This window comes from Hibiscus syriacus, unplaced genomic scaffold, assembly GCF_006381635.1.
Source record: "Hibiscus syriacus cultivar Baekdansim isolate YM2019G1 unplaced genomic scaffold, ASM638163v2 tig00110114_pilon, whole genome shotgun sequence".
Taxonomy (NCBI): Eukaryota; Viridiplantae; Streptophyta; class Magnoliopsida; order Malvales; family Malvaceae; genus Hibiscus; species Hibiscus syriacus.
The window spans coordinates 2,846,917-2,863,033 of NW_024062594.1; the positions used below are offsets into that span (position 1 = coordinate 2,846,917).

General features: G+C 31.7%; 1 long non-coding RNA gene and 1 pseudogene across 1 annotated transcript; one reads left to right on the forward strand and one right to left on the reverse strand.

Annotated features, from left to right (window-relative positions):
• Positions 1-4,202: 4,202 nt before the first annotated feature.
• LOC120215152 lies at positions 4,203-7,997 on the forward strand (annotated as a pseudogene).
• Positions 7,998-8,293: 296 nt separating this feature from the next.
• LOC120215078 lies at positions 8,294-9,700 on the reverse strand. The gene is made up of 3 exons (XR_005524918.1): positions 9,555-9,700; positions 8,860-8,996; positions 8,294-8,501 (listed from the first exon to the last, which is right to left on the reverse strand). It is a non-coding gene; the product is annotated as an uncharacterized LOC120215078 (long non-coding RNA).
• Between the last annotated feature and the right edge of the window lie 6,417 nt (positions 9,701-16,117).

Genomic DNA, 16,117 nt, shown 5'->3' on the forward strand with positions numbered 1-16,117 from the left:
ATTATATTCTTACAACATAGACCAAATATTTTTAAGATTTAAGGTGTTTGTATAATTATAAATATGTATATAAGAATTTTTAAGTTTGTTGTAGGATTTTGTATGTATTATAACACGTATAGGTTTTGTTTTATGCATATTTTATAATATTTCTTATTTTATTATTAACATAGTAAATTTTTTATCATCTATTGTGATTTACACATTTATAATATATATTTCACTTAAAATTTACACATTTATTTTTGTTGTTATGGTTATTTTACAACCAATTATTTATTATTATATGTTACATAATCTAATACACATATACAATGAAACAAATCTTTTCTTACTGTATTGAAATTGTAAAAAAAAAAAGTAATTTATAAACACAAAAATATCCGAACTGTAAACTGTAAATCTAATTTTAAAAGAAAACCCTCTTGATTTTTTTTTATTTTTTTTAGACAATTTACTACCTTATAATAAAAAAAATAAAATATGAATCAAAATAAAAAAATGGGTTAATTATCTATTTGCTATCTCATTTATTTTGTATTTTTGTTTTTGCACTAATTTTTTTCCAATTAAATCATATTTAACGATTTTATTTTATTTTAATTTGGTATCTCACTGTTAATTTTAACAGTTGATTTAATAAAAATAAATGGTGTGATCCAGTATAATAATTATTTAATCCTTAAAATTAATATATTTTATTAAATTAATTCTTATTTTAATTTAAAATAATTAAATAATCCCATAAATTAGTCCTTCATTAAGACGAAAACATGTGTCCCCATTTAAGGTTGAAATGGTTCGAACCTAAAAAGTTTAAGAGTAAAACTTAACCATTAGATTAAGCTAAGAAATTAATATATCTTTGACTAAAATAATAATCATTAGGTTATTAAATTATTTAATTATTTCAAAAGGAAAGTAATTATCAAACTGATATGATTTTTAAATACCAATGATTAAATTAAATTTATTAAATTAAGATTAAATTGATAGAATATATAAACTTAGAAAATTCAAATTATTATTATATCAGATCATATCATTATGTCCGTTGAATTATCAAACTAAATTGACGGTGGTGTATCAAAATAAAATAAAATGTAATATTAAGTGCTCTATAATTTTAAAAAGTAATTAGGGTAGAAATAGAAACGTGGGAAAAAATGAGGCACCGAATGAATAGTTTACCCATAGTAATAATAATAAAAAGAAAGACTTTGTGTTCCCAAGAGGAGAAGAAATGATTGCCCACCGCCATTTCATAGCCAGGTTTTGAAGAAACCTCATCATTATTGATCTTTCCTAAATTACCCTTCATCGTTACTTTCTTCTCTTTTTCTCTTTGAATCTTTAAATCATTAAACGTGTAAACTACAAAGATTGGATTGTTTGTTTGGACCTGAATCTTATTTACTCCTATTTAAATTATAAAAAAAATCATTCAAATGAGTTTATATATATATATATATATAATTGATCGATAATTAGAATAGATTGAGAAAATGTTAAAATTGTAATTGTAATCTTAAAATTTTTAAATTATTATATAATTTTAATATTTTTTATATTTTAAAACTTTTAATATAATCTTTTTATTAGCTTGTGATTATCATAAGATAACATATCTTCATAATATTTTTATCTAATTTATAACATACACACATTCTGTAATGTTCATTACTCGAATCTAAAACCTTTTAAAAATAACAATAACTAACATTTTATAATTTATTAAGTTTGCATATCATATGATATAAAATGTTATATTTATGTTGGTTACAGTAAGGAAGATGAAATGTAAGCACAGGTAAGCGGAAGTTAAAATGTTAAAGATGGAAGCTCTACGTTGAAGCAAACCTTGGGCGGTCGTCTAAGAGGCGTTTGGGTTGTTGAATGCATCATTTCCTCGCTTGCCTTTCCACTTGAGGTTTCATGACAATGAACCCTCAACTGCTTTCCTTTTTACCTATATAGTTACTTTTATTAATATGAGGTAATTATATATAAAATTTGATTTAATTCAAAAAAATTATACACAGTTCACTTGAAAATTTGTCTCGACCTAAATTCAGGGTGATTTCACTTAACTCAAAACCTGACTCACCAAGATAAAATTTGAATTCAACCTAACTCAAATCGAGACAAATATATTTATAAAAATATTAATTATATTTAATAAAATATAGATCTATTGAATAAAATAATATAGAGATCGAGTATTACTTCAACCATCCATAAATATATAAGATATAATTATATTACTTTTAGAGTCGGATTAATCAACTATTTTTAATATAAATTCGATTCAAACTTATTTTCTAAAAAACCTCAATACGACCATGATTTTTTTTCTTCCAATAAATCTCGATTCACTAAAATCAGGTTGGACCGGAACCCATAAAATCAAATCACGTGCTGATTATAATCTACACACGATCTTTATACAACCACGTTTATCTTAACGTTGAACCTAAACACTAACAATCAAATCCTAAATCACACAAGTTTTTATAGTATTTATTATAATTTAAATTATTCCATGGCTATATATTGCTCAAAGTTATTACAAGTTAAGTTATATGTACTAATTTATTTCGGAATGATTCATATTTTTTTATTAGGTGAACATATATATTAGATATTTGAATTTCATTTTAATATTTAATTTGATATTTAAATTTTATTTTCTAATTAGATATTCAAATTTAATTTGATATTGACTTACTTATAATTTTAAATTAATTTAAACAAGAAATCAAATTTATATAATAATTTAAATAAAGATCCAAATTTAAATATTTAATTGACTAAAAATATTAAATATTTAAACTTAAATAAAAAAAAACACAGATACCAAAGTATAATATTATTTTTTTGGTAAACTACACATTTAGTACTTAAACTATTAATTTTATTTTGTTTTAGTACCTAAACTTTTATTTGTTTCAAAACCATACTTAACATTTATTTTTTGTTTCATTTTAGTACATACTGTTAAAAACTCAATGGAACTGCAGCATGTGACATTTTTATGGATAATAACATCATTCATCACTTAACTATCTTCTCATTCTTATTTTGGTCACTAAAGTTTAAAAAATTTCAATGTAACTACTCAACTTTTAAATTACTCATGTTTTAATCACTCTAATTTGTTTTATTAATATTTTTGTGACATGTCCTTTTTATTATTATTTTATTAATATATAATTAAAATTAAAAAAATTAAACTTGAAAGTTAGAGTGATTAAATAAGAAATAATTTAAAAGCTAAATAATTAAATTAAAAAATTAAACTTCGGTGAGCAAAATAGGAGTGAGAAGAGTTGAGTGATGAATGATGCAATTTACCCATAAACGTGCCATGTAAATTTTTAACCTTTGAGGTACCAAAACGAAACAAAAAGTAAGCTTCATATGTGATTTTGAAATAGATGAAATTTATGTACTAAAATGAAATAAAATTAATAATTTAGGTACTAAATGTATAGTTCACTCATTTTAAATATTTAATTAAAAAGTTAAATATTTAAACTTAAATGTAAAACAGATACCAAAACGTAGTATTAATTTTTTTATAGGATGAAATAATAAATTGATAGAGGGAAGACACAGGTCATGAATATAATGATGGACTCAGTACTTCCGTAAATCTAACAAAATCATCATAAAAATTAAACTGGAATAAAGGTCGGGTGGGGACAAATATCATAACGGAGAAACTCCAAGTCCATTGAATTTTTTCAAGAGAAAAAAATAATTAAAATATATAAAATGTAGAAATTTATATTATTGATGATTAAAGTAGTGAAATTTATACATGATATGATAAAAGTTATAATTAAAATGCTGAATTTTGCATTTATGGACAATAGTAAATCCATTTAGGCTAATGAAGAAAGCATAGAATTTTGTTGAAGAAATGATTTTGAAAATAGTAAGAAGGATTTAGCTTTATTTGTTTTTGAATTTAAAAAAAAATCCTAAATTGGAAAAGAAGGAAAAGGGATGATTACGATGACAAAAGAGCGTGCGGGTGAGAATAATTACATGAAATTATGGGTTTATAGGCCAAACTGATTTAGTATTAGATGACTCGCTTCGCTTAACTCACAACAAAACAGCATTTCAATGGCACGAAGAAAGAGGCATAGAGAGACGATTGAAAGAGGAAAAGGAGATTTCTTTTGTTGTTGTTGTTGTTGATGGTGGGCATGGAAGAGCTGGCCATGCTCAGGTAGCTCATCGCTCAGCTTCAAGACTTTTTGCAACTCTACGGCTGTCCTCCTCCTCCCTCCGACCACCACCACCACCACCACGGGTTGCTTTCTTTTAGATAGATCTCTTTAATTCCTTCTTCCTCTCTCACCACCCATTTTCTCTTTCCCCCTTCTCTGCTTATGACATTTATTTGTTCTGTTTATTTTGATAAAAGTAAGGTGATTTACTCGTAGGATATTGAATTCCAATGTGTTTTTTTCTCTCACAATTTTATATATACGTTCTTATGCTAACTGTCATATTTTTCTCTCAAATTTCCTTTTTTCAGGTACTTCTGCTTGTTAATACATAATTCCATTAGATTTTTTGGTAGTTATTCCACCTAGTTTGCACTTTTTCCTTTGCAAAAATTATTGATTTTTAGTGTAATACCATTTTTTTTACTCCCTTTTGCTTTGCTTTTCCTTTTCCACCTTTTGCATGTTTCTGGGTTTTTTTTCTTCCTTTTCTTTTGTTCTCTCTTCATTTGTTAGGGAATGATGATTTTGTTTCAAATCTTGCCATGCTTAACTTTGAACTTGTTGACCACTGCCTTTTGATAAATGATACTTGAATATTTCTTCTTGGTTGTGGTAAATAAGTGATTGTGGTTTGACAGTGTATATGGAATCTTAGACCTATGGTTCTTGTGTAATTATATCCCATGGCCAATCAGTTCTTTTAAAATTTCCCCTTTTCCCTGCTAAGTATGAATAAAAAGATAGTTAATTTACTAGTAATTCAACTCATCTAGGGCTATGGGGTTTCAAGTTGGACTTCATTTGTTTCAAGGTCTCCTTTAAAACTTTGAGTTTTAAAAATGCATGTTGAATAGCTTCTTGGTTAATTCATAATGCTCAGTCAGTTTGTTGATATGCCACAGTAGGGCCGTAGGAATCTCTTTCGCAATATTCCTTCATATCCATGCTTTATGGAATGTGGCAACGTAACTGAGAACATAGTTGAAAATTTCGTTTAGTAGTGCACGTAGTTGGAATAGAGGTCATTTGTTGTGCAACTAAAACAAATACCAGCTGGTGAAAGAAATCACAATGTATTGGGTGAATTTTGCATGCCAAATTAGGTCATTAGCCTTGTTGTGGTATTTTTTTCATCACTATATATGCTTTGCGTCAATGATCTCATTTATGACAAACTCTGATGAGTACTAAGCAATATGGTCCATATATAAGTTGTGGACGCAAATTGCAATATTGTTCTAGCTAAAGTTAATCTTTTTTTGAATAGTTTGGGGTGATTGTAAGGTAGTATCTGTTCATAATCCTTCTTAACCATTAACAACGCACATACTCTGTAGATGCAGTTGCTCGAACCTAGAACCTCAAGGAATAACAACACTCCCTTTAACCAATGAGGCCACTCAATGGGTTCAGTTAAAGTTAATGTTTAAATTATTTTCTAATGAAAATGTTTGGTGGTTGGTATCTATCTTGCTAATGTGTATTTTTTTAGGTTCCCTTTTAATGAAAATGTTAGGTAAAACCAGTCAGGAAAATATGGTAAGATCCGCTTTTTGTTAATATGAAGACGTTGAGATGCATTTTGCATGCCTGGAAGCATGATTTATATCATGGCCGAAGCATACAAAGCTCATGGCGTGATTGTTTATCTTGGTCTTGTTTTTTTCTTCTTTTTTTGTTGTTGCAAAAATGGCCATAAAAATATGTACCTGTGAAAACCGGCAGTCTAAGGCCTTGGCTAGGGTGACAGGCTTGATGATCAAAGTTCAAAGGTAATGTGAATGTTGAAATCCAAATGGATTGCTGGTTACTTGTATGACCGCCTACTAAATTTGGTTGTAGTCTCTAGCACAAGTATAGGTTAATCACGAAACATGTTGCTGCATAGACACAAGGCTTCTTTGCTACCTTTTGGATGCTTTGGCTGTAAACTTTTTTCTTTTTATCAATGTACCCAGTGGCAGTGTGTATGAATTTGTTTTGATGAGCAAACTTAGCTAATAGGGAATATTGGTAATTGATTACATTGCTGCAACTATTGATCAATAAGATGGTGAGGCAAATTGATGAACTATCTCTTTGGACATGCATAAATCAAACAGATCGTAATTACTCGAGATACTTACTATATGGATTGTGACATGGTCGATGGTGGAATTGACACATCTAATAATGTTTTAAACATGTATAAGCTTAATTATCTATTGTAGTTGTCTAGTTTATGTAGAAAGCAGCAATATGGTTACTCATGTTAGCTTCCATGCAGGTGGTTTGTGCCCCATATCAATGATACTTCTGCAGACAATTACTAGTCTCGTAATGGCTGCCGGAAAATCTGGAAGTTGTAAGATCTTGGAATCTTTCGAGTCTCCACCAAGCAAGAAACCACGAAAGGATCTGAACAGAGAGAAGTTACATTTTAGTATCGATATACCTGAGGTGGAGGTTATGGAACAAGATATTTGGAAAGATTTCCCTGAAGACCTTTTTGAAGCTGTTGTTGCTAGACTTCCCATTGCCTCATTCTTTCGTTTCCGCTCGGTTTGCCGTAAATGGAATTCCTTGTTGAACTCGCAAACTTTCTCTCAACATTGTGCTGAAATCCCGCTAGGCGATCCCTGGTTCTATGCTTTTACTCATGACAATGTGAATGTTGGAGCCATGTTTTATGACCCTTCCATGAGGAAATGGCACCGTCTTGCGTTTAAACCAGCAAAAATGATTGCTCAGCCAGTTGCATCTGCTGGTGGTCTAGTTTGTTTTCTTGACATTGGTCATAGGAAATTCTTTGTCTGCAATCCCTTGACTCAGTCAATTAAAGAGTTGCCACCTAGGTCAGTCAAAGTGTGGTCGTGTATTGCTGTGGGGATGACCCTGAACAGGAATTCAACCACCGGAGGCTACAACGTCATGTGGGTGGGAGGTGACGGAGAATGTGAAGTTTATGATTCGGTGAAGAATTCATGGAGTCAACCAGGAAGCATGCCCTTAAACATTAAGGTGTCACCCTCACATAACTTTCAGTCACAGGCTGTTTCTGTTGATGGCACACTTTACTTCATGCAGTCAGACCCCGGAGGGATTGTGTCCTACAACATGGATACCGGGGTATGCAAACAATTTATTATCCCGGCCCCTTTACATCTGAGTGACCACTCGCTTGCAGAGTATAAGGGAAGGATCTTGCTCGTTGGATTGCTGACGAAAAATGCTGCCACTTGTGTCTGCATATGGGAGCTGCAGAAGATGACGCTCTTGTGGAAGGAGGTTGACAGAATGCCAAACATATGGTGCTTAGAGTTTTATGGCAAGCACGTTCGAATGACTTGCTCGGGCAACAAAGGTTTGCTCATGTTGCACTTGAGATCGAGACAAATGAACAGATTAGTTACATACAATGTGATGAGCAGGGACTGGCTGACAGTTCCTGCATGCATTGCACCACGGGGGAGAAAGCAACTGCGGATAGCATGTTGCATCGCCTTCAACCCCTGCTTGACTGCTACTGCTTGATTTCCAACCCTTCTTTGTGCTTATAGCACTGGCAGCATTGGGACGTCAAGAAGGTTTTTCTGAATTTGCTACTGCAATTATGCTCGGCTGCCAACAAGCTTTTGCTGCTACTTCTGCCGCCGGATTTTCTTTTTGGTTACATGGAGTAATATAAATGACCATTTTCTTTATTTTCTTTTTTTGTACGAACATGTGGATGAATTACTATAGTTTCAATTCACACGCGTTTTTAAGGAGTGAGAAAACCTCCTATGAAGGGCCTAAATACGGCGAATTGAGATACAAGTAGTGAAAACAAGAGAGAACCATGAATGAGATCTTTCCGTATAAAAAGTATTCATATGTCAGTATTATGAATAACTCCACGAGCATTATCTAAGTTGTGCAATATTCTAGTGAAAAGGGTTGGAATAATAGTAACAGGAAATATAATCATTATAGAAAGAGTGACGATATTTTTTTTAATTTGAGTCGACTTGATTTGACTTAACTCGAATTAATTTTTTTCCAATCGGACCAGACTAAAATTGGGTTAAAGTTTTTCCAACTAAGTTCGGCCGATGAATTGCTCTAATAATAACATGAGATGCTTATACATTTTAGTCCATCTTGTTCAAGCATAAATGTATCATCAGTTCCCTGCAAAACTAACAGAAAAGGAGGGCATTACAAGACCAGTCTCTGCAACTTCTTAACATTGCTTTTGCAGACTTACGCCATGCCTCCGCTGGTAGCTGAAGAGAGCTGTTACATTAAATAACAAGAACTTGATCAGTATATCATGGCATAATATCCACATAATGCATCATTAATGCACACAAATTCAGATTATAAACATGCATCAATTCTTCATATGCACTGCTACAAATCATACACACTCATGCACAATTACCTTACTTGCAATGTAAGCAAACAGCCATGGGCACAAATGAAGAAACAATACTCATAATCCGTACGCAGGAACAAATCAAAGCACAAGAACTCATCTATGTTATCATGGGATGTTCTGACCTACTAGTATAAAAGAAATTCATGCATTGTATTTGATTGTATTAAGAAGGGAGAAATTGAATACGGAAATATAAGGGCAAAGAATCCTTACATGATCCAATGACTACGAAAATGAAGAACCCGAGCAGTACAGGGCGACGGGATAATCATTCCCCTTCTTTGTGGTTGTCTCAGGCACAGCTCCTCTCTTTGTTATGTTCTTTTGGAACTTCTCCACCTTCCTCTCGCCTGGATGTTGTCCGCCCAAACCAGAAAATAAGAGTCATCGACTCATCATAATATTCGTAACTAAATAAAAGAATAATTTCATGGCCAAAAAAGTTAAGAACAATTGGGGGATAATAGGTAGGGTTAGGGTATCCGAGTCTCTGCCTGGGACTAATTTGGGAATGGATATTATGGATCTAAACATTTATCAATATTCATGATGTTTCGAATCTTGAAAAGAGAATTAGAATACAATCATAAACGCACTATAAGAGAAAATGCAACTAAAGTTTACACTAAAAAACTGATTGTTCGAGATGATTTTGAAAAAAAAAATACAGTATCAAAGTGCGAGGCATGTAAATATGGTAAATTTAGATCTATAATCTCTCAGAAATGTACAATCGCTTTTTCAGGCAATGAACGGAAAAAGTCTAGATCGGAACTGTTCAGAAATAAGCAGATCAAGAACAATATATAATCAACAATAATAATCAAATTAATAGGAAAAACAAATATTAAAACATTTAAGTAAGACAAAAAACTAACATTATTTTAAAAAAAGAAATAAAAACTCACCATGCTAACGAATGGATCAGGTAGCCGGAGATGATTCAAGCGAGCAAAAGCAGGAAAATTTGAAGCTCCCACAATTCCCTACGAATTATTTCCTCTCTCGAACGCTCAGTTTCTGGAGAAATCTGCGGAAATGATAGAAAATGACAGCTAATTCATCCGCTGTATAGATGAAGATTAAGGGGCTGTTTGTTTAATTTTAAATAAAATTATTCAGTATTAAATGTTGAATCGTTTAGTATTTTGTGTATTTATTTTTTATCTTTGAATAATTTAGTGTTAACTGATTCAGTAAAATAATATTGGATAATTCAGCATCAAAGTATATTCTGAATGATTCAGAGTCATTATCAAACAATAAGTCACATTCAGAATTAATTCATACAAAACTTATGAATCATTCAACATTTGAATCATTCAACATTTGAATCATTCAACATTTGAATTATTTAACGAAGTAACGTCACCGACTACAATCTGACTGGGTTCTGAAACTTTTTGGTATATGTGGCGAGGTCTAATTGGTTTGTCGGATACACGTAGACGTTTCCGCTTTAAGACAACTCTCAGTCCGTTTTACCTTTCATAAATAAAACTGTACATTTTATACAACTTATTTTGAATAGTTTTCAAATACTATATGTTTTTATAAAAACTAATTATTTAAAATATCAATAATAATTATGATTAAGATTTATAAAAAGGTAAACTGTAACTTTTGATGCCTAATTTTGATATTTATATGAAAAGTGGTATTCAACCTTTTTTATGCAATCATATACCTTTAATGTTGTAATTAGGTACCTAACTTTTCTCTTTGTCCAATTAAGTACCAAACTTTTTCTAATTACATATGGTCAATTTTGATTGATTCAATCTTAACGCCGTTTAATTAAAGAGATAATGTGTATTATATATTTTCAAAATTAGATGCTAAAATTTTCAGTACGAAAACAAGTAACTTTTTTTAAAAAAATATTAAACATCAAAGATACCTTATTACACCATTAAAAAGAATTAGATACCTAATTACGTAATATGTCCCCGTATGAATGTGATTTAATTCTCGTTGATATTAAAGAGCTCAAATATTGTTGAGTTCGACTCGACTTAAAAAGTTTAAAACTGAGCTCAACTCGATTCCAAAACTCGTGAACTTTAAAATTATCAAGTTCGACTCAAAATCAAAAATTAAAGTTCAACTCCAACCCGAGAAAATTTGAGCTCGAAACATTCTCAAACTTAGCTCAATTGAAGCTCGAACTCAAATTTGGTTCAAAATCGAACTTAAACTTTAAGTATATGAAAATTTTATATTACTTTTTTTTAAACCGACAACGTATAAATGTTAATATAATTAATAATTTAATTTAAAAAATAAAATTTAATATATACTAATTTTTCGAGTTGCTCGCAATATTTTCGAACCAGGTATCAAATAGTTTTTTTCAACTCGTTAAGAACTCGAATCGAGTTCGAACTCCAATCGAGTCAATTCAAAGCGAATATTAATCGCACTTCAACTTATAATCAGTCTTGTCGTATTTACCGTTACAAAAGTGTAACACCTCAATCTAAGAGTTAAAATTTCGTATTATATTAATAAAAATAGTCTTACTAAAATATTGGATCAATAAGGAATTTTGAAAAAAATTAAGGACTCTATGTATAATTTTAACCTTCTTTGGGTTAAGTTGATTTTAAAATTAACGTGGTTTACCTGAGTTTTATTTGATATGATTTTATTATTATTATTATTAGAATAATATGGTGAACCACCACTTGAAAGATATTTTAGTGGCCATTTGTGTTTTATTTTAATCAAGGTGTCAGACTAAATAATCAAGAAAGACAAACAAGCAATAATCATAAAATAGGTAGAGATAAGATCCTAAGAAAACAACAAACATGAAAACCAAATCGAAGCAACCTACAGTTAAATAAGACCCTACAAATACAAATCGTCTTCTTCCACGCTTTTTTTTTTATCAAAAATCTTCATTTTCACTTCTTTTAGGTCTATTTTCCAGTCTGTTTCCCTCTCTCTACGTACCCTTTCAAACTCTTCAAAATAGGTTGCTTTCACTTCGAATTCCAGCAAGGCAAAGGCCATGGAGAACAGTAGTAGCTTCTGCTGCAAAGGTTGAAGGGGTGGAAGGACAAATTCTTCGAGAGGCTCCAAGCACATATCCCTCACGGTCTCGAATGATAGCTCCTGTTATGTCCCTTCGATCGGCAGAAACATAGGTAGCATCAACGTTCACTTGCATTGCAGGTTCCTGTGGAGCTTTCCATCGAATCATTTGTTGGGGAAATAGAGATTTAAAAGTTGCCAACTTCCATGATTACAGCACGAAAGAAAACTTAGTTCCAGTTTTTGATTACCCTCAAACTTTTAAGTTCCAGCAAGCACGGATTCCAACTGTAGATAGCAATAGCAATGGATGCTTGCTGCATCAAAGGTATGGTTTTTTCTGAAAATGACCAGCTTTCAAGTAGAAGTAACACCGGTTCTCTTAACTCCATGACCTGAAACGGTGCTACAGTTGTTGAATTTCATGTGCAGGAGGAAGCTAATATTGGCTGTTAACATCCAATAAAAACACTGAAGAGAACCTTCAGTTAGTGGCCGAGAGAGGGTCTGAGCTGTTATGCAATCATCGAGCCAAGCTCGTCGATTTCGCGAGCAGCGCCGAAGTCGTGTGTAAGCTGGAACAGTAACGACGGCGTTTTTAATAGTTGACCAAGATAAGCCTCGACAATCTCTTTCATCTTCGTCAGGACCATGGAGGAGATTTCTTCAACAGCAAATTAATAATAATAAAAAAGGGTTTATCAAGGGAGGGAAATTTTGATAAAATGAGAAGGGCGAAATTACTAGGTTAGTCATCCAAATTTGGTAAAAACTTAACCTTGTCTTTTAGCTTCCGTATTATTATGATTATGGTATAATGGTTTAAATAAGATCAATTTAGTCTATGATGTTAGTAATTAAATATTACTGGCTCTTCAAGTTTTTAGTTATGCAAATTTGGGTTTCCAAATTATTATTTAAATTCTAATAAGCTATCTTTATGGCGAGGGAATTTATTTGGATACGAGTTAGTAATTTTGATGGCTTGGATCGTGAGGAAAATATTGGAAGTTAATTTCAAGATCGAGGGAGTTCGAATAGAGTTTAAATGGTCGATCAGTATGACACAAAAATTGAGGTAATACTTTACTACTACCTCTTTATGTTTTATGAAACATGCTGATATTGGTAAATGCATGAATAAGATAATGTGGTCACTTTTGTGGAGTTGATTAATTTCTACACTCGTTATGAATAAGGTAGAAATTCGGTAATTGAATACGACTCGAATGACTAATATAAGAAAGTGAGGAATTGTTAGAATTAAAATTACAAGTTCTGCGATTAATGATAAAAAAATCAGCCCTGGATATGTAACTTATAATTTATTTCATCAAAGATTAAATGTTAAAGGTACTTGGATGAGAAATTATGAGAATACTCCGGTAAAGTAAAATTACGAAAATACCTTTATGTTGTAAGATAACAAGAATTTTCCCTGGAAGTTGGATAATAACTCTGAAAAGATATATTGATCCGATAAAATTACAGATTTGCATAAGAAATGCTAGTTTTGCTTAGGAAATTTGGATAACTGATTTTTAACCCCAAGAGGGTTTGTGCAAGATACTAGAAGTATATTAAGGGAATCATTTCAAGAACAGAGAATGTTTAAGAAAGTAATTAATTATAAGATCTCTAAATTATATTTATTTTCGTTAAGAGTTAATACTAAAAGTATCTAGGTGCGAAATTACGAAAATGCCATTGATAGTTGAAAATAGTCCAAGTTGACTCTGAATGAGAGAGTAACCTGAGAATTTGTTTATAAATCGATAAATTACTGATTTGATTGTTGGGATCCTACCTTTGTATGGAAAATTTCTGAAAATTCGTTAGTAACATTTGAAAAGACATTTAACCTGGAAATTACCGAATTGAGTAAATACCTGAAGAATGATTTATCGAATGTGCTCTTTGGTCAGAATTTTTTGAAAGGACTGAAGTAAGTGATAACATTAAGTTAAATAATAAGATCAGACGTAAGGAAATGATGGAAATACATTAGATCTATAAAATGACCAAAATACCCCTGGAATGGAAATGACTCAAGAATATCACCAAGCTCATGAATGAATGGATATACTCAAGCTTTGAAATGAATAAAAAAACGTTGAGTACCAAAATGACCAAAATACCCTTATGACCTAGAATAAGTAAATGTCTTGGATTAATTAAGAAATCCAAATAAACATGGATGTTGTGCTACCAGTAAAAGTTATGGAACGCAGCTTAAGTGATCAACCAACGCTAGTGCTATATCATTACCTGAATGATAAAAGTACCACTTGAATGTTTGTTTATCTTCTCAAATTTGGATCGATGATAATTCTGGAAGTACTTGGCTCAGCTCTACTTTAGAGCGCATACAATACTAATAAGTGGGTATTCGTGAGTTAAATCAACCACGAATACCAGAATGACTTTATTATATGAATAAATTGAACTGAAAGGAAGTACAACATGTATTTGAAATTCAGAAATGTCTGAGTTATTCTGGAAAACTCTAAAGTAACCGGGATAAACTTGCTTACTAAACAAACTAAGTAACCTCAATGACTGAGGATTAAATAGGTGATTTGATGAGTTTGGAAACACTGTTGAACTTACATGATGAATTATCCTTATGGGTTATGAACCATGAATCAAGTACGTCCGTATTTCCAGATATCGTTGAAACGTGGAAATGAAATGAAGACCGTTGGAAGATCTATTCAGCGATGATTATGGGGATGATCTATGGATATGCATTATGGTATTAAAGAGTGAATACACTAGAAGGATAATGAATTGACTTGTTGACATGCATCAGTTTGGGAGTTGTGTAACTCGAGTTATTTGATAATACGATCGGTAGTCATAGATTGTAAATAACTTGAATCTTCGATTCTATATTTTCATCTAAAATCACTTCGGTCATGTTTGAAAATGCAAGTAAAGCATAATGAAAAGATTCTGAATACCTCATTTGGTTCAATTGGGCTGAAATCCTATGAATTCAAAGTATATTCCTGAATACCCCTGATTGTTTGGGTAATAGAATCACTCACAGTAAATCTGAATTTAGAATTATTATGTATAAAGGTTCCTGAACGTTTTCATGATGCACATGAAAACATAGTGGGATTCTAAGTATAAACTTTAGGTGTCTGATTAGATCGGTTAGTAATCAATCCTCTCCAAATGAAACCTTGTTCTTATAATACAATCAAATTGCACAAGTTTCATGTTATCCATATTGATAACTATAAAATACCTCTGGAAAATACTTGGATACTCTAGTGTGTTCCACGTGTACTACATGACTGTTTTATATGTTTTGAAATGAGTTTTAACAAAATTATTGATTTACTGGTTTATGAACCATGGCAACATGGTATGTGATATTTGATTTCAGTTTTTATCAAAAACTATGAATTGTTCTGGATTTATGGAATCATGAAATTACTGGTTTATGAATTATGGGTACCTGAAATGTGTTATCAGGATTCTTGTGTCACTGGAATAAAATGGTGGTTATTGTTTTATGGACCATGAATAATACTGGTTATTAATAGAATTGTTTTATTGGGATATTATATGGGTAGACTAGAGTATGGAGGTACAACTCTGATCAAGCTGGTAAATCCTTACGGACTTAAGGTGATCATTGGATAGGCTCTCAGGCCCCAAGGCACCCCCTTAGGTTAATAATTGGACTACATATGGTGTACAGGCAGAAATCAGTTATACGATTTATTTTCATTATTATGATTATGACATATTACTGGATAACGGTCCAAGTATTACGTTTTATGGCTAAAACTGATTTCTACCGGATTTTTATATGGATAGGATTCTGGAGTATGGAGGCACAGCCCTGATCCAGCTGATAAGACCTTACGGACCTAATGATACCCTTGGGTAGGCCCATGGGCCCCAAGGCATATCCTTAGGTTGGCTCCCTTTGCTGTGTGCTTAGGGTAAGCCCTACGGACGCAGTTCTGGGGAATTGCATAATGGAGTTTGGTTGGAGGGTTCCGCTATGATTTTAAAAAGATTTATATCTTTTCACTGTTTTTGATTGGAACACACTAGACAATCCTTTTCGACTCATAAAAATGAGATACTATGAATGCTTCTTATAAACTATGATCTTCATAGCTTTTACTCGATGAACTTCTAATGGAACCCCAGATTATTCCGCCCACTGGTATACGTCTGATTCAATAAGAAAATTATGATTTCTCATGTATTTGCATGTCATATAGCATCATCTGGTAGTTCTGTATTACTGAGCTTTCCGAAGCTCACTATATATTACTCACCATTTCAGGTTAAAAGAATTGTACCAGTGCAGTTATCGACTTCAGTAAAGGGAGTTCTTTCGGTATTGTTCGCAGAATATGGTACATGTGATTAGGAGGCATGCAATTGTATTTTGTTTCATATA